Source organism: Myotis daubentonii, chromosome 7 (genome assembly GCF_963259705.1).
Source record: "Myotis daubentonii chromosome 7, mMyoDau2.1, whole genome shotgun sequence".
NCBI classification, from domain to species: domain Eukaryota; kingdom Metazoa; phylum Chordata; class Mammalia; order Chiroptera; family Vespertilionidae; genus Myotis; species Myotis daubentonii.
This window is the reverse complement of record NC_081846.1, coordinates 79,464,986-79,489,112: the sequence shown is the minus strand read 5'-3', so window position 1 is coordinate 79,489,112 and position 24,127 is coordinate 79,464,986. Positions and strand designations below refer to the sequence as shown.

General features: G+C 42.5%; 1 protein-coding gene across 4 annotated transcripts in view; it reads right to left on the bottom strand.

Moving 5' to 3' along the window:
• Nucleotides 1-22,829, bottom strand: part of NCKAP5 (NCK associated protein 5) — a 941,160-nt gene extending 918,331 nt beyond the window's left edge. For 2 of the 4 annotated variants that reach the window (XM_059704622.1, XM_059704632.1), the window contains exon 1: nucleotides 22,535-22,827. The gene's annotated coding sequence lies outside the window, so the exon portion shown is untranslated. Of the gene's footprint in view, nucleotides 1-22,534 lie in introns of all 4 variants that reach the window. The other 2 variants (XM_059704629.1, XM_059704625.1) reach the window with 2 other exon arrangements.
• Between the last annotated feature and the right edge of the window lie 1,298 nt (nucleotides 22,830-24,127).

Sequence of the window (24,127 nt, the reverse complement as noted above, 5' to 3'; positions counted from 1 at the left end):
TTTCATTTTTTATTTTTTTAGGAAACTCCATACTGTTTTCCATTGTGGCTGCACCAGTCTGCAACCCCACCAACAGAGAGGGAGGGTTCCCTTTCTCCATATCATCGCCAATGCTTGTTGTTTGTTGATTTGTTGATGATAGCCATTCTGACAGGCGTGAGGTGCTATGTCATTGCAGTTTTAATTTGCATTTATCTGATGATTAGCGAGAAAGAGCATCTTTTCATGAGTCTATTGACATTTGTATGTCCTCTTTGGAGAACTGTCTATTCATGTCCTTTGCCCACTTCTTAACTGGATTGTTTGGGCTTCTGGGGTGTTGAGTTTTATACTGGTGGTTTTGATCTAATTTGTTCGCTTATAGCACATCCTCAATAGTAGTGTCTAGTAGCATCCTATGGAACATGGGTATACTGATGAACCATACATGTCAGCTTTGGCATGTCAGCCAAAATCCTTAGATGTCAGGAGAGGCATATCAACATTTTTCTATGTCACATATGCACATTATTAACTTTCTCACACACACAAAAAGAATAAAATATCTTTTCATGAATAACTCACTACTTAATCTCACTGCCATTAGTAGAATATAATGACTTCCCATATGTATGAGAACTCCAACAATACCAATGTTGAACTTGGTATTCAGATGGAAGATAAAAATTTTGAAACCAGAAAACATCAAAAAGCCCTCTAAAGAGATACCCCAAGCTTAATTATGGAAATAAGACCTTATTGTGTAAAGACAAAGAGAGGTAGGCCATAAAATATCTGCATTCAGTCTCACAACAAATGTGACAATTGATTTATTCCCACAGGAGAAAGAAATGCCCGACCCTACTAAACGCATCTGGGTGAAAAGGCGCATCTTTCTTTATCTCTCCATGATCTTCAGTCTCAAATACATGAAGTATTTTTTTACTAGAATATTTAGAAGTGTGGTATTTCATTACATAATCAATCAATCAATCCTTTTAGTCTCCCAAATAATATATACGGAACTACTTTTTACACTGCAAAATGATAAACAAATGTAAGACACCATGATCATTAAGTTGGCATTCTATTTTTTATGGGTTTAAGTTCTTTTTTTATGATCAATGTCAACAGTCTCTGTGGAGGACTCCATTTTTCCTTGTCTCCCTGTTAATGTGCTGGCACTGAGAAATGCTAAGAAAAATAGAGATATAAGCTTTATGCCCCTATACTTGCCACAGTACAGTAGTATGGGAAGGGGGATATGGATCAAATTAATGACAAGAACTACTTTATCCTTGTCTACCTGAACTTGCACAGAGACTGAATGGATGCACAGCCTTCTGCAATTATGCCCTTAAGAGGGTGTTGCTTTCAATCCCTCAGTCCATCAGGAACTTGAAAGGAGTAGCTACCACACAGCACTGGGAGGCAGCAGGTACTGAGAAGTGATAAGTAAGAATGGATGCTGAAGAATAGATCCCCATGAAGGAAGCTTAGAGCATTAAGAAAGCAAATAGCAAGAATAAACTGTTTATGAGGGCAAGGTAGAACTCCTCAGAGCTGAGGTACAATTAAACCTAGATAGCCAGACAGTTCTTTCAAGGTACTTCCTTCTTACTTCCCCAGAATCAAAGAAAAATATCATAAAACTAGAGGCCTGGTGCATGAAATTCATGCATGGGGGTGGAGGGGGATATCCTTCAACCCAGCTTGCACCCTCTCACAATCTGGGACCCCTCAGGGGATGTCCAACTGCCGGTTTAGACCCTTCCTTCTGGCAGCTGCCGGCTGCTAGCCGGGGCCTTCCCTCGTTCTGCGCCACCCCGTGGTGGTAAGCACACGTCATAGCCAGCGATCAACTCCTGGTCTCCCAGTTGAACTCCCAAGGGGACGCTTTGCATATTAGGCTTTTATATAGATGGTAGAGTCAAAGCCTCCATCAATGCAAATATTATACCAGCAACATCTCTGTCCTTTGATAGAATGATTTCCCCTGGTTGAAAGCTCACACTGTGAGAGTGGCTTATTCTACTCCTCTAACGTTTCATGGATGCAAAAGCATTTGCAATGAAAAAGATTTAAACATATGTCCACTGCTCTGCTTACTGAGAAAGATTTTCTTTATGAAGACTGTTTATCCTCCATCCATCCCAGGCCAGGCCTAGAATTAAGGCTGCAATCACCGTAGATAAATAGTATTTACCTCGCTCCACCCATCACCAAAGAATTTTAGCTCCTATTTAATTATTCAAAACTGGCACAGGAAGTTTTTCATATTTGCTTGAACATAGAACAATCTAGGATATGAAAGAGAGTTGGAAACTTCTGCTGACACAACCCTTTGGCTGTTGAGCACCAGCCACAGCTCCTGCTCCTGCTCTGGGGGTGTCTATGCTACTTCCTGAGGTTCACTAAGAAATGTCATCCACAGCTGCCGTGTTCCAAAGGGGGTGGCTCCATTCAGAGCCCTCCTCCCACCCCCACATTCTCTCCCCTGTTCTAGGGGTGGTCTGGCAGTCCCGTTCCTGAAGGGAAAGGCTCTTAGCGATCTGGAATAGCACATGATGGTACGTGATCCATAAAGCAGGAGTTGGTTGTGTTCTTAGACATGTTAACAAAAAAACCAAAGAAAATGCTGCTTTCCGTTTTTTCTCCTTTCTCATAGTTCTTGTATGAATCCTTGAAAAAAGCGATCAGAGAATCTTCTAAGGCAGCCCTCTCCCATGATCCATTGCTGACAATCCAAGTCCTGTCCTCAAAGTGTGTCCCATAGGAAGAGTTTCTGCCCCATGAGTTTCTCAGTCCCTCCTACAAACACTCCCTCGTGCAGGGTGCCATGGGGCCGGGAGAGACCACCACAGACCAGCAATGCTCAGTGCCCACCCCTTCTCCCTCTGTTTTTCAGGAAGCAATTTCAGGCACTAGAATTTTGGCAACATAGTTGAAGGGATTAAAAGGCTCAAAACAACAGTGCACAAGTTGGCAGTAATCATAACACTAATCATAATTGCTACGCCATGTCTCTCAGTGCTATAAAAGCACTCACAGTGATGGCACTACTCACTCAGTCCCCCTGAGGCCTTATGACATTTACTAGTGCCCTAGTGCACAGATTTGTGCACATTGAAAGGAAATTAATTAGAAGGTGGCCAGTGAGGCCAGACTGGGTTAGACTGGGTGAGATGGGCTGGGCACGCCCTGGAGCCAACCTCCCATGCTCCTTCCCTGGCCAGCTGCACCTGAGGCAATGCCACACTGCAAAGGTCATCTGCAGAGTGAATAGGGTCCCTCCAGCAGTTGGGGTCCCTCAGCTTGGCCTGCGGGAATCAGGCCAAAACCGGCTCTCTGACATGCCTTGAGGGGTCCCAGATTGGGAGAGGGCAATTCTCAGATGACACACCCCAGAATCTGGCTCCCTCCTTTTTGGTTCCAGGTGCATCACCCAAGAACCACAGCTGCCAAGTCACCGCAGTTCTGCAGCTGCTACATTGAGCGTCTGTTTCCTGGTGGTCAGTCATACCTACCGGTCAGTTGGATAGTAGGATGGTCACTTAGCCATATATATATATATATATATACTAGAGGCCCGGTGCACAAAATTTGTGCACTTGGGGAGGGGGGGGTCCCTCAGCCCAGCCTGTGCCCTCTCATAGTCTTGGACCCCTCGGGGGATGACCATCTGCTGGCTGAGGCCTGCTCCCCAGGCGATTGGGCCTAAGCTGGTAAATCAGACATCCCTCTGGCAGCCTGGCAGCCCTCGGGGGATGTCCACTTGCAGGCGGGGAGCAGACCTAAGCTTCAGTCAGACATCCTTAGCGCTGCTGAGGAGGCAGGAGAGGCTCTCACCACCACCGCTGTACTGGCAGCCATCAGCCTGGCTTGTGCCTGAGCAGAGCTCCTCCATTTGGGAGCTCACTGACCACCAGAGGGCAGCTCCTTCGTTGAGCATCTGCCCCCTGGTGGTCAGTGTGTGTCATAGTGACCAGTCATTCTCAGTCTTTCTGCTGTTAGGGTCAGTTTGCATAATTACCCTTTTGCTGTATAGGATAGAGGCCTGGTGCACGGGTGGGGGCTGGCTGGTTTGCCCTGAATGGTGTCCCAGATCAGGGTGGGGGTCCCCATGTGGTTCCTGGCCAGCCTGGGTGAGGGGCTGATGGCTGTTTTCAGGCAGGCCAAGCCTGCAACTGAAGCTCCCAGTCTCTCCTATTTTTCTTTTTTTTATTCTGGGATTTATTTACCTTCTGTAATTGAAACTTTGTTGTAGCTCCAGCTCCGAGGCCGGCTGGCTAAAAGCAGGTATCTGGGATTTGTTTAGCTTCTATAATTGCAACATTGTTGCTTAGAGTGAAGCTCAGAGCTGGGCAGCGGCAGGCGGGGAACCTTGGCTTCCTACCATCACTGGAGCAAGCAAGCCTCCTGTTCACTTCAGCTGCCTGGCTGCCGGCCGCCATCTTGGTTGGCAGTTAATTTGCATATCACCCTGATTTGCCAATGGGAAGCATAGCGGAGGTACAGTTAATTACCATGTTTGTCTATTATTAGGTAGGACTAGTGGCCGAGTGCATGAAATTCGTGCACGGGGGGATGGGAGGTTGTCCCTCAGCCCGGCCTGCACCCTCTCCAATCTGGGACACTTGGAAGGATGTCCCACTGCCGGTTTACAGGGATCAGGCCCAAACTGGCAGTCAGACATCCCTCTCACGATCTGGGACTGCTGGCTCCTAATCACTCACCTGCCTGCCTGCATGCCTGATTGCCCCTAACCACTCTGCATGCTGGCCTGCTCGCCCCCAACTTCCCCCCCGCCAGCCTGATCACCCCCAACTGCCCCCATGCCAGTGTGCTTGCCCCCACATGCCCCTCTGCTGGCCTCACTCCAAACTTCCCCCCACAGTCCTGATCATCCCCAAGTGACCCCCATTGATGGCCTGCTCACCCCCAACAGCCCCCCCTCGCCAGCCTGATCACCCCCAATGGCCCTCCCCTCTTGGCTCCTAACTGCCTCTACCTCAGCCCTGCCACCACGGCTTTGTCCAGAAGAACGTCTGGGAGGTCTCCCAGTCTAATGAGCATATTACCCTTTTATTAGTATAGAGGCCTGGTGCATGGGTGGGGGCCAGCTGATTTGCCCTGAAGGGTGTCCCGGATCAGGGTGGGGGTCCCGCTGGGGTGCCTGGCCAGCCTGGGTGAGGGGCTGATGGTTGTTTACAGGCTGGTTGAACCACCCCCCCCCCCCAGTGGGGACCCTCACACCATGGAGTTTGGCCAGTCTGGGTGAGGGGCTGAGGGCCGTTTTCAGGCTGGCCAAGCCCCCCAGCGATGGAAGTTCCCAGCCTCTCCTTTTTTTTCTTTATTCTGGGATTTATTTATCTTCTATAATTGAAACTTTGTTGCTTTGAGTGGAGCTCAGAGCCACCACAGCAAGCGGGAAGCTTGGCTTCCTCCATCATTGGGGCAACCAAGCCTCCTGCTTGCTCCAGCTCCGTGGCTGCCGGCCGCCATCTTGGTTGGGTTAATTTGCATACAGTCTCTTTGATTGGCTGGTGGGTGTGGCTTGAGGTGTAGCGAATGTATGGTCAATTTGCATGTTCATCTTTTATTAGTGTAGATAGGTTTGAGTAGAAACATTTCCTGCCTTAAGAGTCCCTCTGTAGACTCAAGATTCAGAACTCTGGCATGTTACAACACACATGAGGATTTTTGATGCCACTTTATGTATTTCATGCTCCTAGCGACACTTCTTATTTATATGAGGTACAGCTCTTAGAGGAGAGTTTTAGATTTGAAAAAGACCTTCACAAGTGGATAGAAAATTAGCAAACCCTAAAAACTGAAAGCAAAATGAAACAAAGTAACTTGTGTCTTTGTTCGTGGTATAATCTACACATTGAAAGGAACTACTCAGTGACTTTAAGGCACATCCTCAGTGGAATGGATCCTAAGAGGGCGCGCGTACACACACACACCCTGAACTAACACAAATCTTAAACTCAGAAGTCATCTTTTTTGGGATATCTATGGCAGTTATTCTGAGGCTATTGCAAGAAAACAATTTAGTAATTATGTTGGTGTCACTGTAAATTTATTTTCAGCATTAAGAAACACAGGTGTACGATCAATATGGGTGTTAAAATTCTGTAGTTCTGATTGTAAATCAGAAGAACCTATTTAAATCCATGATGTACTTTATCTTAAAGATAATATATATATATCTTAGCCCTGAATAATGAAAAAGGCCTGGAAACAATATCAGGACACTAGCAATGAGCCCCCTAGAAATGACACTGAGCTTTCCAAATACCAATTCCCACCAGAAGGAGGCAGAGTTCCTCCAATAAAAATGGCCTCATGTGAGGCAAGAGACATACATGGGGCGTCACACATTCTGCCTTACCTAGAGAGCAAGGCAGTGGCAAAAACCTCCAAGTCCACGCCAAAGAATTCAGTAACCAACCCAAAGAGGCTCTTACTAGCCAACATGAAACAAATTGAGCATCGTTAAGATTAACAATTTCTATGAATTGAAACACAGGGAACAGAGGGAGGAATCTCAGAGGGAAGGTAGGGAGGGAGTGGGGGCTGGTAAGAGATTAACCAAAGAATTCATATGTATATATGCATAACCCCTGGATGCATACAATAGTGTGGTGAAGGCCTGGGGGGAGAGTAGGTGCAGAGTGGTGGGGGTCAATGGGGATAAAAAGGGACATCCTTAATACTGCCAACAATAAAGATACATTTTTAAAAAGAAACACATTAGATATATTTAAATACACCAGTGCATAACAATACTAAAAAAGGAGGGAAAACCCTAATTGATCACCACTGGAGGATGCTAAAGAAGTAACTCATCATTTTGAAAACAATTAAGCAAAAGCAAAGAGTCAATATTTTCCTTTACATATTATACCACAGGTAGCCAGTAGGTGAGGGAAAGTTTCTTTTTATGAAATTATTCTAATAGTAAATGAAGATGAAAGGATCAAATTAGAATATTGGCCTCTTGATCAATAATGAATTAGTTAATGGATGTAAGCAATACTCACGATTATTATCCCCCTAAGGGAGACAACCTGCTAATGTGTGCACACTGAAGGAAATACATAATGGCATCAAGTTAAAGTAAATATGAATAGAGGAACATGTTAAACAATACCACAGGATTCAATCATCAAAATCTAGAATACAACAAACTTTATAGGACGATTCAGTTTCTTCAATAAATACATCGCAAGAAAAATAAAAGAGGATGGAACTTTGCAGTCTGAAGAGAACTGAGAACCAATTGTAATTTAATTCTTAACTTGGATTCCATTCAAAATGTAAAGAAATTATGACACTATTGTGAAAATTTTATATTAAAAATTATATATACTTGGGATATGAAAATGATATTATTGTTATGTTTTTAAAAAGTATCTTTATCTTTCATAGATAGGTGTTGAAATGATAGGATGTCTGGGATTCACCCCTAAAAAAATCTGGAACTAGTGAGGAAGTAAGAATAAATTAAAAAGATTGGACATTAGTTGATTATTTTTAATCTGGGTGATAGATCCATAGGGAATTCTCTATATTATACTCTCTAATTTCAATTATATTTAAAATTTTTCAGAGTAAGTTTTTTTTAAAGGTATATATATTTTAAATGAAGTTGAAGTAGCTTATATAATATTACAAATCAAAATACATTTCAGATTAATTAAATAGTTAAATGTTGATAAAGGGTATTGCATAAAACATGAAGACTATATAGATGAATAAATATTTTTATCTTGAGAGTAATAAACTTCCATCTTTGAAGCAATGAAATAAATCACAAAGGAAAATATATTGACTACATAAAAGTGAAATTTATGAAATTCTTATATCTTGAAAAACAAAAGGCTGGAAAAATATTTGTACACACTATGACAACTTATGGTTATTATTATTCTTTTTAAAAATCAGTAAGAAAACACAAGGATCTCAAGGAAAATAAGTATAAAAAATTTCACAAAGCAGAAAACGGAAATAGCTAATATACTTATCAAAATAATCTCCGTGAGTATTTGAAGAAATACGGATTAAAATAGAATTTACAATTCACATATTTTAAAATTTATAACATTTAATGCTGCCTTGAATATTTTATATAGGCACTACAATTGGCTGCTGTTGGAAATGCAAACCAATACACATTTTCTATAGAGTTATTTTGGCACTCCGCATTAAGAAACATTAAAAGAGAGTTCACACTCTGAGGCAGTCCTCCTACTTCTAGAAAATCAGATTGTATGCAAAAACAGCTGCAGCTGCCCAGTTCCTCCCAGTGCTGAGGCCCCTTCTCAGGTGACCCTGCCTCTGTCCCATCAGGAGGTGGCGTTTCCTTCTCTGTCTTTGAACCTGGCTTTGGTCATGGTGCCTGCTTTGGCCAGCTGGACTTGAGAGAATGTGACATGACTAAAGACTTAAAAATTACTTGTGAATGGGGCTTTCCCTCTCCTGCTGTCAGGGACCCTTCTGCTGCCATGAATAAGCCTGGGCTAGACTCCTGGAGAATGAGAGACCAGATGGGCAGGGGCCCGATCACCCAGTTGTCCCAGTTGTCCAGACATACGAGTTATGTCGTCTCAGGCCACCCAGCCCCAGCAGGGGCGGGATCATCGAATTGGCCGTGTGGATGGGCAGCAGCAGACAGCACGTCTGTGCACAGTGGAGGCCAGAGCAGATGAGAGTCTGTTTCTGAGCATTTATGAGGCCCACCAGACAAAAAGATTCTCTGTCAACCTACAGAATCATGAAAAATAATAAATGTTGGTCATTTGAAGCCATTAATGTTGAAGTGGATTCTTAACAAAAGCTGAATTACTGGAAGTAATCAGGAAAAATGGATAATTGTATATATTCAAAGATGTTCATTTAATATCATTTATAGTAACAAACTGAAAGCAATCTAAATACCCAAGGAAAAAATTGTTAATCATAATAACAACTGCAGACTTAAAGATGATAAAATCATAAAAAACAATGTTTTCAAAATATATGGTATTTTATCATTGATAATTTTATCAATGATGTGAAATTTATTTTCTTTATTAATCCTCACCTGTATTTTTTCCATTGATTTTTAGAGAGTGTGGAAGGGAGGGAGGGAGCGGGAGAGAGAGACACATCAATTGGTTGCCTCCTGCACACACACCAGCTGGGGACCAGAATTGAACCTGCTCCCCAGGTTCATGCCCTTGACTGGGAATCGAACCTGTGACCCTTCTATGCATGAGCCGACGCTCTATCCACTGAGCATTACTGACCAGGGCTCATTGATATGAAATGTTAATGATATTAAAAATATTTACAAGGGAAACTTAAATTAAGAAAGCAGATTATAGACTTGAACGTAAAGTATTATTTTCAATTATGCAAATATATGTGTGTTGTATCACAGATAGAGATTTGACCTGAAGCCTTATTTTAAAAGCTGCTGCTTTGACATTTGCATGCAGTATCTCACCTTATCTTTGGGGAGACTCTTCCCAGCTCCTGTGTGGTCCCCTGAAATTATGCAATGTAAAGCAAGAGCGAACATGTAAAAGTATTGAAGCAATCTGCATACAGAAGGTCCCAAGTGGGAAGTTCTGCTTAATAAATGTAAAACAGATGCATTTTGAAATTACATCTCTGAAGACCGTTCCTTTAGAGAATGTTTCTCGTCTAAACTATATACATTCAAATCATTGCTCATTCTTACAAAGATGTGATGCTTTCCTGTGAGCAGGTTTTTTGCAGAAGGTGCCGCTCACAGATAGAGAGGTTTAATCTTCTCCTCATGTGGCGTCAGAAAAGATCTGGAAACCAAGGTCCATGTTGGGATTAATGTGGCAATAACCTGGACTTTGGGAAATGTTTTCTAAGACTGGGACAAGGGAACCATCAGTCCTGTGGCCAGATAGACCACACCTGTGTGGGAGGTGGGGTCTCCCATTCTCCTAAGGGAATGAAAGTTCCTGCTTTTAATCATTCTGTAAAAGGGGTTAACAATGAACAATCGATGAAAACGGAGGACAGGGAGGGACTCTTGGACTCTGCAGGAGTGGGGGAGGGACTTCCTCTCTTTGAGGTTAGGAAAGTCATCTTTAAGAGTGGGCATTTCTAGAAGCAGTTTGAAGTTGCTTTCTGTGTTACATTCTCTTCTGTATCCCCTAAACTTGAGTAAATTCTTCTGAAAAACACAGCTGTTCTCTGCTCTGCACTGGGAATTAGGGACTGAGAAGGGCAGGCCAGGGATAAGCAGTGTTCTGTCCTGAAAGGGGGGGTTCCTCAGGGGAGGGACCCTGGAATTGGTCACACCCTAGGCAGCGGCAGACGCAGCATGTGTAATGCAGAGGAGGCCAGAGCAGATGAGAGTCTGTTTCTGAGCATTTATGGGGACCGAGCCTCTAAAAAACTCAGCCGCAGAGGAACACTTTGGGACAATGACACTGCTGGAACCCAAGCCAGCATCACTGGACATTAAAATCAAAGGTTAAAGAAAACTAACAAGGTGGTCTTATTTTGCTGCCTTGGGCAGATAAGCGCTGCCTGGCTTACTAGTTTCTATGCAGGTATATGGGTTAAAAAAAAAACAAACAGGAAAGAAAAGACTAGAAGGACATGCACCACAGGGTGAGCTAACTGGGTCAAGGCTTGCATGGGATTACTAGAAATTTTTCTTTATTTTTGTATACTTTCCACATTTTTGTAAAATGTCTACCATGATGATAATCAGAACCAATGTTGCTTTTTGAAACTTAGCAAGTGGCCTTCTTTGGCATAAGGTGTAGATGTTGGAAAAGCTGGGGTTCCCAGGACTCTGTGTCTCCCCTGTCTATTTCATTGTCCACCTCCTCTGGGAACGCTTTATTCTATATTCACAGTGATATCGTTGCTCCTTCTCATTCTGAAATCTCCTTCACATGTTCTCTTCCAGGCTGCTGCCTTTAGGTTCTTCCAAGAAAACTTACATTTTCGTAGAGGTTTAAGTTACAGCAACGCAACCATCATCAGGAAGAATCCAGTCAATAGCCAAAAAATGAAGAAGCTCTTTGGGGTTGTCTGGCCTTTCCTGGAAATTAAGAAATATTTGCATCTTCACAGCCCCTACATAGAATAGAAATTTCTTTCTCTGAACCTTTTCTTGAGAATTTCTAAGGGCTTGATGGCTGGCTTGGGGGAGAACCTTCTTCCCTCCGGCACTCTTCCTGCCCACAGCTGCCCATGGGGGCCCACAGAAGCCACACACAGAGACGGGCCACCACCAGCAGCAGCAGCAGCAGCACACAGAGATGGGCCTCCACCAGCAGCAGCAGCAGCAGCAGCAGCACAAAGAGACGGGCCACCACCACCACCACCAGCAGCAGCGGCAGCACACAGAGACGGGCCTCCACCACCACCACCACCAGCAGCAGCAGCAGCAGCAGCAGCAGCAGCAGCAGCAGCAGCAGCAGCACACAGAGATGGGCTACCAGCAGCAGCACACAGAGATGGGCTACCAGCAGCAGCAGCAGCAGCAGCAGCAGCACACAGAGACGGGCCACCAGCAGCAGCAGCAGCAGCAGCAGCAGCAGCAGCAGCAGCAGCAGCACACAGAGACGGGCCACCAGCAGCAGCAGCAGCAGCAGCACACAGAGATGGGCTACCAGCAGCAGCAGCAGCAGCAGCAGCACACAGAGACGGGCCACCAGCAGCAGCAGCAGCAGCAGCAGCAGCAGCAGCAGCAGCAGCAGCAGCACACAGAGATGGGCTACCAGCAGCAGCACACAGAGATGGGCCACCAGCAGCAGCAGCAGCAGCAGCACACAGAGACGGGCCACCACCACCACCAGCAGCAGCAGCAGCAGCAGCAGCACACAGAGACGGGCCACCACCTCCAGCAGCAGCAGCACACAGAGACGGGCCACCACCAGCAGTAGCAGCAGCACACAGAGATGGGCTACCAGCAGCAGCACACAGAGATGGGTGGCCACCAACTCGCATCTGTAAAGCCCGCAGCCAAGGCTGGCCCAGAGCACCTGGCCTTTTCCTGCAGAACACTCTGCAGAAGGAAGTGACTAGTAAACTAAGGAGTTCATCCTTCACTTTCTCTGCACAAAGCCGGTGCCCAAACACTAGTGAGCTTGGGGAAGGCGGCCCACAACGTGGAGAAAAGGGTACAGGCAGGGAAGTCATATTCGGAACACAAACTGCCCACTTCAGAACCTGACCAGGGAGAGAGCTGCCAAGGACAGGGCACCGAGACCACCGTGACCCTTCCTGTGCGAATGGCAGCTGTCATCAGCCAACCAGGCACTGTCTCTCTTCATACTCAGGCAGCCTTACAGCTTTTCTCAGCACATTACTGAAGGCAACCGGTGCCAACTGACGCATCTGCATGGGGAGGGACAGCCCTCCGCCATGCCCGCCTACGGCAAACATTCTCCTCATCTGTAGTGCACCGTCAAGTTAAGATGCCTCAAGGGTCAGAGATACAAGCAGGAAGAAGCATATGATTGCAGGAATATGGGCAGGCTCAGGCAATGAGCAGAATGTCAGAAAGCATTGGGATAGAGAGGGTCACAGCTACTTTCATGAAGCGATTAATAAAAACCAAACAGTTTGCATCTCAGAAACCCAGTTAATCCACATCCCAACCCTGAGAGACGGACACAATCAACTTCCTTTTACAGATTAATGAACGGTTCAGGAAGTGCATGTCACAATGCGGAAGCAGAGCTGGGTGGGCTTTAAACCCAAGTCCGTCTGATGAGAAAACTCAACTACTTTCAATGACACTAAAAAGCAGGCAACCAAAGGATAGAAATATGGTGACTGATTGGGCTCATGAGTAGACCTATTTTACCAAAAATTCCGTAATCTCAAGAAGACTGCTCTGTCCAGGGCTGGGGTTGAAGGGGGAGATCCCTGAGTTGTTCAGCACTCAGAAGTGCCTCCTTCCTTCTGAGCACAGAACACAGTTAATCCTTCACCCCAAAACCCACCCCTGCACATGGGTAGATGGAGATGTTTTCCAGCCACTCAGTCTTACCCTGATCACTGTGCAGCTCCTCTCTGGCTACTACCTGTCAAGCATCTCTCTTACTTGCTGAATTTTTCATACATGAAGTAATGGAACGCAGAGCTATGAGCTGTATACTATCCCTTTGGTTTCCATTTAAATTTACAGCTTGCTGGTATGAAGAGTCCCGAGGCGCTAACTAAGGTGGTGATTATACTGTCCATCAATTAGCTTGCATTTTGACACAATGTTCATGGCCTTGTTCCACTCCTTTGTAACAAAGGACTGCTTAACTCAACACACACACACACACACACACATACACACACACACACACGCGTGCGCGCGCTTTCTCCCAGGCGTTTTACTGAGTTACAGAGTGTGTGTCACCCAGATGTGCCTGCCACAATAGATTAGTTGTACTGGAAACATTACCAGAAACATATTTATGCTAGTAAACTCCCACAGCTGAGACCAGCTTTTCACAACAATACTATTTTTCCACCACCCCACTCTAGAATTAATTATCCTGTTGCCATGGTACATTACTTGCCACACTTAACATTTGCAAGCTAGAAAAATTTTTGTTTGATAGTTTTCCAGGGAAAATCACTTTTATGGAATCTTCATTTCTGCATATAGAAACCCTCTGTGTACTTTTTAACATTTTTTTAAAAAAAAATTATTGATTGATTTTAGAGAGAGAGTAGAAGGGAGGAAGGAAGAGACAGAGAGAAGAGAGAGGGGGAAACTTCAATTTTGTTGTTCCACTTATTTATGTATTCATTGGTTGATTCCTGTATGTGCCCTGACCGGGATCAAACCTGCAACCTTGGTGTATTGGGCAGGACAACTCTCTATCAACTGAGCTACCTGGCCAGGGCCCTCTGTGTACATTTTAGATGATTATGATAATAAGGAGCAAGTAGCTGGAAGTGGTACAGATGCAGGGTTGCTAGACAAAATATAGGATACCCAGTTAAATTTGAATGTCAGATAAACAATGACTTTTTTAAGTGTAAGGATGTCCCATGCAATATAGAGACATATACTAAAAAATTAATCATTGCGTATCTGCAATTCAACTTAAACTAATGAACTATATTTTGATTTCTAAAATCTGGCAACCTTATGTAGACAGAAGAATAAAGAACAAGATTCACAGGTATTACCAATACTTGGAGGCTGACATAACAGTGCAATCTATTAGGACAAATGATCTCAATAGGCATAAGCTTCCTACCTCTTTTATGCATTGCAATTATTTTAAAGTAGATGGAAAAAAGGGATTCCGGGAAATGAATGAACATCTTTCAAAGACCATGGAGGTTACTGGGTTTTTTCTGAGAGGACCTTTTCATGAGAGTCTAGAAATCCTCAGTCATATGACCATCAGTCTGCCAAGAGATCCAACATGGAAATGAGACTGCCCCCATCCCCATAATATGGGAGGTTAAATGAAATACTCTTACCAATGGAAAATGAAGACTCATACTGCTTATGTAGCTGTAACAGTTTTTCTAAGTTGATCTTTTTTAAAAAAATATAAAACTGGTATGATACTCTAAGGCCTATCAAATATGCCCTCATAATCACTAAAGACAAGTACCTTAACTAAATAATCAATAAATCAATTTAAGGCTACTAAATAGACAGTACTATGCTCAGAATTAAGAAGATAAAGTGAAAAAGATAGTTTGCACACAAGAAATACATGTGTTGCCTGGAAAGCACCAATAACATACTAAAATGAGCAACCAGCTGAGGTGGGAGTGGGCCAGCCTTCACCAAGGGGAAATCTGAACTTAAGCGTGAAGGAAGGGTATGATTTCAATACACAGGCAGTGAACAGCAGATATTCCAGTATTTTGAACAAAGGCAGACGAGTGAAGCAACATCACGGTCCAAGAAACACAGAATAGTTCAGTGATTGGAGAGTTTGGTAGCTGAGAAAATTGCCATGTTACATTGAGAAAATTGAAGAGAGAGTAGCTAAGAGTCCTATTATAGAGAATTTTAATGCTAAGATTTTATATTTTGGCAATAAAAGGTTATCAAAAATTTTCAAGGTCAAGAATGGATACAAGGTCTGGTTTTAAAAATATTAGCATAGAAAACAATATGAAAGCTTCCTACAAAGTTCAGAGATCCGGATACTGCCTTAGGAGTAGGCTGTCTGTCCAAGAGGCATGTTTATACCAAAGAAGAAGCAACAGGAAAGAGCCATAAAAGAGGACTGACAATGGCTGGTCACAGAAGAACAATAAGAAGTCTCCAGAGTCACAGAGGCAGTGACAGAGAGAGGTTAGCCAAGAAATGAGAGCTTTCCAGTAGGCAACTCCCAAGAAGAGGCCTTGGGATTTAGCAGGAAAGCACCCTGGGCAGAATTTTCAGACAGCATTTTTAGATCCTGGTAGGGAGAGGGTATGGTTAGAGTGACTGGGAGCATTTCTGCGGCCAGCAATATAACCGATAAAACACATAACTTTTAAATTCATATCTCACTTGGAAGGGAAAAATGAAAGGAAGGGAAAAATCCTAGTAGAAAAACAAACAAACAAACAAAACCAACCTATCAAAAGGGAAGCAGAAAACCAGTGAGAAAAGCAAATACTGAATCAGTGACTATGCTGATGGAATTTCCCCATGCCAGGGAACTAGAGCCACTCTGGGGAAAGGACACAAAGTCTCCACCAGGCGGGGAGCTGGAACCTAGACACCCCACAGAACCCAAGACCTTTAAAGAGGAGATGCTTCATGAAATGGTGGATTATAAAACAACAACAAAACTACTCACAAAGGAAGATAATATGAAATTTATTATAGAAGCTTCAGCTCTTGTTAATAAAACCTACCCACCCCCTGGTTATTAGTAGCCAGAAAAAAATCTAGGACAAATATTTCATGGAATATACTTAATACTAAAAAAATATTTATTCATATTTTTAAGTTAAACTGTGTGCCCTGGCCAGGTGGCTTATTTGATTGGAGTGTCATCCTGTACATCAAAAGGTGGCAGGTTCTATTTCTAGTCATGACACATACTTAGGTTGTGGGTTCGATCCCCAGTGGGAGCCAACTGATCAAAGTTTCTCTCTCACATAGATGTTTCTCTCTTTCTCCCCCTTCCTCTCTTTCTAGAGTTAATAAAAGCATATCCTCAGGTGAGGATTAAAAAAAAAGGTTAGGTATTTAATTTCTAAATTTGTCAAACTTTTCTCTCCCTCACCCATAACTAAGAATTTTTTAATTCAGACCAATTCCATGAGAGCCTGAGGCTCAAAATTATGCAAATATCAGGGATTGTAAAACCACAAGCCAAAATACCAGCTCAATGTTGTCCTCATTTGGTAGCTTCCAAAAATGTATAGCAGAAGCAAATGGGAAAGAATAAACACTCACACAGGGCTCTCAGGATTCCCACAGAAAAAGAGCAGTCAGTATAGCTACTCAATTAAGAATTATATCTAAGGAAACAAGAGAACAAGGAAAGGAGGTTGTAGAACTAAAATCATGAAAATAAACCTCCTAGGTCCTCATATATCATAATTTACAAGAAATAACAAAACAATCTTGAAATAGAATCAAATTGGACTACGGACAATAAAATGTAATCACTGAAACAAAATTAAGGATTGAAACCAAGATGGCAGCATAGGTAAATACCGGAAATTGCTGCCTCCCACAACAAATTCAAAAATACAATGAAAAGACAAAACGGACATCATCCAGAACCACAGGAAGGCTGGCTGAGTGGAAATTCTACAACTAGAAGGAAAGAGAAAAGCACACTGAGACTCAGAGGAGGTGCGGAAGTGCAGAGGTACGGAGGCACATGCGGCAAGGGCTGGCAATTGAGGATGCAGCTGTCTTTTTGAATCGGGAGGGAGTCACAAGCCCCCAACTGCTCTGACTCCAGTTCCGGGTGAGTCTCTGGGGACCCAGACTCATACGGGGAGAAACTGGACTGTCTGGCAGCGGGCAGAACTCAGAACTCGAGGGTGGCTTTCTCTCAAAGGTGCTTGCAGCAATTACCAGGACACTGAGATGCGGGGCCCCTTAGGGCAGGGCTGAGGATCAGCCATAGCTGCTTGCTCCACCCTTTGATTCCCTGAAACCCCACCCCACCCAAGCTGCATATGAATGCCCTGGCCCTTTGCAATCTGAAAATTACATAACAAACTGCAGTTGGGCCAGACAGGCCCAGAACTTCCAAGAGAAGGACCAAGGCCCCACAGCAGCTTGCATTGCTTCACAGCTGGGCCTCATTTGGGCACCTCCAAAGCCCAAACAAGGAAGGGGAATCTGCAGATCTCCTTGTAGCTCCTGCTGGGTAGCCTCAGGCAGAGGCTAAATTAGCACCTCCTTAGATCCAAGAGCCAGTGTACCCAGTGGTCAGAGTGGGACCATCCAATTACAACTCCTCAGATCCATAAGGGACAAACTCAGGGAACAGACTCAGTGAGCACCAAAGCCCCACTGAAGCAAGTCTTGCCTCATAAGGGTGTCTCCAGCACAGAAGTTCTCCCAATGTAGACACAGCTGATTCTCACAGACAATTGGCTTGGAGGTCAATTCCTACCAGTGATACCTACAACAATCAAGGCTTAACTATAACAAGACTGTGCACAAAGCTCACAAAGTGGTGTACCAAGAGTGTCCACCTCAGGTAATTGGGGAGGCTGAGCCACTGGGCCCTATAGGACACCTAGCACATGAAGCCACTCTACCAACACAGGGAAGCATAAAAAATGCGGAGACAAAGAAACAGGGCACAAATGACAGAAATGGAGGAGAGCAAACGACTAGATATAGAGTTCAAAACCACACTTTTAAGGTTTTTCAAGAACTTTCTAGAAACCGCTGATAAATTTAGTAAGACCCTCAAAAAGACTGGTGAGACTGCCGATAAATGTAATGAGAGCCTCAAGAAATCTAGTGAGACCTTCGAGGTTATGAAAAAGGACCAACTAGAAATTAAGCATACACTGACTGAAATAAAGGATATTATGCAGTGTTCCAACAGCAGACTAGAGAATTGCAAGAATCAAGTCAAAGATTTAAAATACAAAAAAACAAAAAAAACCCAACCAGAAAAGTAAAATGAAAAAAGAATCCAAAAATACAAAGATAGTGTAAGGAGCCTCTGGGACACCTTCAAGTGTACCAACATCCTAATTATAGGGGTGCCAGAAGAAGGGAGAGAGAGCAAGATATTGAAAACCTATTTGAAGAAATAATAACAGAAAACTTCCCCTACCTGGTGAAAGAAATAGACTTACAAGTCCAGGAAGCGCAGAGAACCCCAAACAAAAGGAATCCAAAGAGGACCACACCAAGACACATCATAATTAAAGTGCCAATAGCAAAAGACAAAGAGAGAATCCTAAAAGCAGCAAGAGAAAGACAGTCATTTACCTACAAGGGAGTACCCATACGACTGCCAGCTGATTTCTCAACAGAAACTTTGCAGGCCAGAAGGGAGTGGCAAGAAATATTCAAAGTGATGAATGCCAAGACCCTACAACCAAGTTACTTTATCTAGCTAAGCTATCATTCAGAATTGAAGGTCAGATAAAGAGCTTCACAGATAAGGAAAAGCTAAAGGAGTTCATCACCTCCAAACCAGTATTATATCAAATGCTGAAAGGTATTCTTTAAGAAGAGGAAGAAGAAGAAAAAGGTAAAGATACAAATTATGAACAACAAATACACATCTATCAACAAGTGAATCTAAAAATCAATCAAGTGAATAAATAATCTGATGAACAGAATAAACTGGTGATTATAATAGAATCAGGGGCATAGAAAGGGAGTGGACTGACTATTCTTGGGGGGGAAAGGTGTGAGGGGGGTGCGGGAAGAGACTGGACAAAAATCATGCACCTATGGATGTGATAATGTCAAATTAGGGATGTACAAAAACAAGATGGACCTAAAATATTATATAACAATAAAGAGTTTACATGAGATTTTTTTCTATGAGGGAAGAGATAGTTATTGGATTAAGCTAAGCATCCATTTAGAATGGATGGGGAGGTGAGGGCAGAGGGTGGGATGGGAACCGGGTGGAGGGGAGCTATGGGGGAAAAAAGAGGAACAACTGTAATAATCTGAACAATAAAGATTTAATTAAAAAAAGAAACATAATTGAAATATAATTATTGAAATTAAAAACTCAATGGGTAGTTTAGAAAGCAAACTGGATAGAATATGGAAGAGCAAATCAATAAACTAGAAGATAAATTTTTTAAAGTTTATAGACTATAACAAATGGAGCTAATGAGATGATAAATAAGAGTTTTACAAAAATGTAAAATAAAATTTAACATACATGTAATTGAAGCTCCAAAAGGAGACAATGTTTGAAAACACACACACATACACACACACACACACACACAAAATGTCCTTGATGAAAACCATGAATCCTCAGATTCAGAAAGGACAAAACTTTTAAAGTAAATTTTTTAAATTAAGAAAACCTTTTAATCCACACCTAGACATACCATAGCAATACTAAAGGTCAAAAAGACAAACATGACCTTAAAGCAGTCAGAGAAATTTACTTTGAATATATGACACCAACAAGGAAAAAAAAGTAGAATAACAAATCTCTCAGAAGCCTTAAGAAAATAACTTACAATTTCATACCTACCTAAATCCCCACTCTAGAATTAAGGTAAAGAAAATACATTTTCTGACAAAAATTTTAGAGCTTCCATAAATAGACTTTCACTAAAAGAATAACTACAGAAAGTCTAAAAGGAATGGTGAGCAAAGAAATAGTTAAATGTATAGGAAAATCGAACCAAGCACTAAAAATAATGTGACAATGTCAAATTAGGGATGTACAAAAACAAGATGGACCTAAAATATTATATAACAATAAAGAGTTTACATGAGATTTTTTTCCATGAAGGAAGAGATAGTTATTGGATTAAGCTAAGCATCCATTTAGAATTTTAAGGGTAACTAGTAAAAGAACAGAAATTGTCTTTTAAAAAATAAAGCAGAAATTAATTAAAACAAAACACAGTAAGACTAAAAAAGCTCTTTGAAACTACTCTAAATAATTATAGATGTCATTACATCCAAATGTTAAATTTCTGTTAATCACAAGACCATTAAAAGGTTTTTTAAAAATAGAACAAACAAAACAGGCACAGAGTGGGAGAACTATTTTAAACAGGTGTCTACAGAGTAAAACTCCCGAATATGAGACACCTACAAGGCAAAAAGAAAAAGGCAAACAATTCACAGGGGCGTAAAAATGGCAAAAAGATAGGAAAAAGCAATTCAGAAAAGAGGAAACATAAATGACTAATAGGTACAAGGTAACCTGCTCAGTCTTAATCATAACCAAAACACCTCTCTGAGGTACCACCTATCGAGTAAGCAACAATTAATAAATGTGGGCAATACCACTTGTTGCAGAGGATGTAGAGCAATGGGAACACTTACATCTTACTGGTTGGAGTATAAGTTGGTTCAATTACTTGACGAACAAATGGTGACCTCCAGTAAACCTGACAAGACATAATCCTCACCATTCAGCAACTCTACTCTGAGGTATATACCCTTAAAAACTCTTGCACATGTACACAAGGGGAATGATCATGGCAAAAGTATTCAAAACAACAAAAAATTGGTATATAGTGACAAGTGAAATCATCGACATGCTTTCTCTACACTGGCTGGTAAGAACCTAACTGAATCTGGGGCTTCACACCCCATGGTCCCCTAAACATCTGCAGCTTTGTGCCCAACGATTGCAAACAGCTCACACTTTACCCTCAGACTGTTCGCCACCAAAGCAGTCGGACTGTCCCCAAGTCCCAGGAGGCTCTCTGTTTAGCTCACAGAAAGTGAGAGCAAAAGGGCGGGAACATCTCAGCAGTAGAACCTCTCTGCACCCCAAGGCACTGGGGCTCAAGCACACCTCTGGAGAGGACACCAAGAGGCCCCTCTGACCACTCTCCTGCCTGCGTCCTGTGTGCACCAAGGGTTAATGCTGGTACCTGCCCCGAACCCTTGACACAAAAGTTGCAAACCACCTGTCCACCAACAGAAGAGTATGTGATTACATTGTGGAGTTCACACATTGGAACACCATCATCATGGGTGAATCTCACCAAAACAATAATGAATGAAAATACAGAAATACCAAGTTACAGAGGAATACATACAGTATAATACCACTACTATAACGTTTAAAATGTGAAACACAATATGACATACGGTTTGGGCATGCATACATACTTAGTCCTATTATAAAGGGTGATATGGAAATGATAATTACCAAATCTAATTTCGAGATAGCAGTTGCATCACTGCCTATCTGGAGGAAGTGAGATGTGATTAGGGATGGGTACACAGAAGCATCAATGTTACTGGTAATGTTTTATTTAAGCCAAGCAGTGATACACAGGTCTTTACTGTGTTCTTCTATACACTTTCTTACCTTAAACATTTTAAAATAAATGTTTCAAATGAATGAATCTGAGGTAAGGAAGCAGAGTTAGTTAATATCACTCTTGGCAAAGGAGGAAATTCACAAGGGTTGACAACAGTTTCTTTCAGGTTAGGACGATCTAGAGCCCCTTGAAGATCTCCCAAAGGGATTCAATAAGAAGAGAGACATTCTCCAGAATGTTCTAAAATCATGCTATAGCAGTGAAGTGACTATAAATAAAAGCATATCTTCACTGGCCTAGGGAAGTGAACTATACAATAATTTTATTTTAATTAATCAGACTTCTGTACAACAAATATTCATTTTGCCTCTCTTATAATATACTAAACAAGCCCTACACAAACTTGCAAAAAAGCCACTTTCTAGATTCCCTATGCAAATATCAATTTTAGGCTGGAATCGCACTGATATTCATTGAATATACTTCTGGTCTGCCAAGGTAGCTCTGTCTGTAAGTACTTCCCCAATGAATGAATGAGTAGATACAAATCTCTTAAAGAACCAGTGTGTGTTTAAATGGCTCAAATTCACGCTGATTTAAGCCAAAGCACAATTGCCTAATAAATAAGAACAAGTACAAGTCAAGCACCACACTAGGCACTAGAGATGTGAAGACAGTTACACTGCTTCCTAAGAATTCATGCCAAACTTGTGTCACAAATTTTATCACCTCTTTTGGAAATGACTCCCCGTTCTCCTATGCCCCTTTTGAAAACATGATGTTGCTCAATTTTTCTCTTTACCCCTACTCAGCAAACAGACTAGGTAAAAGTAGATAAAAGTGACAGGTAAACTGTAGAGTCAAATAGTTGCTCTTCGATATTTGGAGATCTGTGGTGATTATATGCATCTCTATTCATGTGGAATCAGATGTTCTTAGTTGTAAGAGCAGCAAATGTTAACAACAGATATTTCTCTGTTTTTTCAGTAAAAGGTTTCAATTAGTCTCATTCCTTCTACTGTCTAATTGAAGTTCTAATTAAAGTTCTAATTCAAACAATAAGATTATTTTATGAGAGAACATATACAGCTCTAATTCATTTTAAGAGATATATAATTTTTACCTTTCTCAGTCATCGAGTGGCTTCTTCCATGGCTGCATCTGGTTCTGTGTTTTCTGGCCACCAAGAGCGAGGTTCCTCAAACTTGTTCTATGACGCTAGTCCATTGCCAGAGGCTGCCAAGAATGGGGAGACTCGGGAAATAGGGTTTCTGGATCAGGCCAGAGTCAGGCACCCACAGCCCTGCTTATGGCCATCTCCAGCTTCTGCCTGGCTGTGCCTGGCACTAACAGAGGGGAGATGAAGGCGAGCACGTGAGCACAGCTTCCTGCCAGGGCAGGAGCCAGCCCTCAGGCCTTAGCCCGAGAGCCTGCTGTGGGAGGCTGTGGTTCGTCCAGTTAAACCAGCTCAACCCGAGGGAACCCTGTGCCTCAGCATGTAGGGACTAGAGTTCAAACTCTTCCAGAGTAGGCTTACCATCCATCGGCTCTGCCGTGTAAATGGGACATCTATTGCAGAAAGATGTTGCGCTCCATGTAATGACCAGTACGTCTACCCTGGGTAATGCTCATCGGCCCAAGTCATAGTTCACCATGTTCCCCAGAAAAACATATGTAATGTCTTCAGAGTTAGCGGCCTCTGCCTGTTGTTTCCATTGCAACTATTCACAAAGGAGTGTGACTCGGTCAGCCAGACAGGACGGCAGGGAAATGTTGTTGAGACACCCTAATGAGGGGGGCTTGGGAGTTAAAATGTTCACAAGTAGAGCATAGTCTTTGTGGAGTGAGGCTACTGTGTTTGCAAGCAGGCAGAACTGCAAAAATTCAAAACTGCGATACCAGTGACATTTCTTCACATTGCCCTGAAAGAGTGACCGGAAATACTATTTTCAGGGCAACTGTTATGCACTTGGGATCAAGTAGTGAGAAACCCAATTGCTGGGGACCTGGCTTCCTGGCTTCCTGCAGCAGTTGGTCCATTCATTTATAACAGTAAATAAATGTTATGGAAGTTCATGTAGAAAGCATGACCTAAATGGCTAAATATGAAAGGCTTGCATCAGGGCCAGCCGTGCGTTTCTGGCAGGGGAAGTACAAGTTTGTTCAGAATGTCTTTTTTTAGATTACTTTGAGGAAGAATGTCATCCTTGGGATACTGCAAACCATAGCAAGTTTCGTCTTTCTTTCTTTTTTTTTCTTTTTTTATGGAATGAGAAATGACATCAGTTTACATGTCATCTGAGAATAAAGGAATTTATTTTGTTGAAAGGCATCCAAATCTCCCTCTCTTTGGGAGGCTTTGTTACCGAAACAAACTTTATCATTGTTAATTATATGGCCATTTATGGGGTTGGTAGCTAAATAGAAGATTGTTTCATCAACAAGCCTGTGCGTTTAGACATATTTTATTGACCTAGTGATTTAATCAATGTGTACCCATGACAATCTTAAGGAAATGCTAACATTTAAAGCCCCATTACTCTAAACTCAGTAGGAAAATTCCATGAAGTAAAGGAAGACCATATATATATAAATATTATCTGAAATTATCTCAACCAAACCCACAACTCCTCCCTGGCCTGCAAAATTTCTCTTTCTCCTGTCTTTTCTACAGGGATAAATGAATTCCAGCCACTTCCTAAGCCAGGATCCCAAG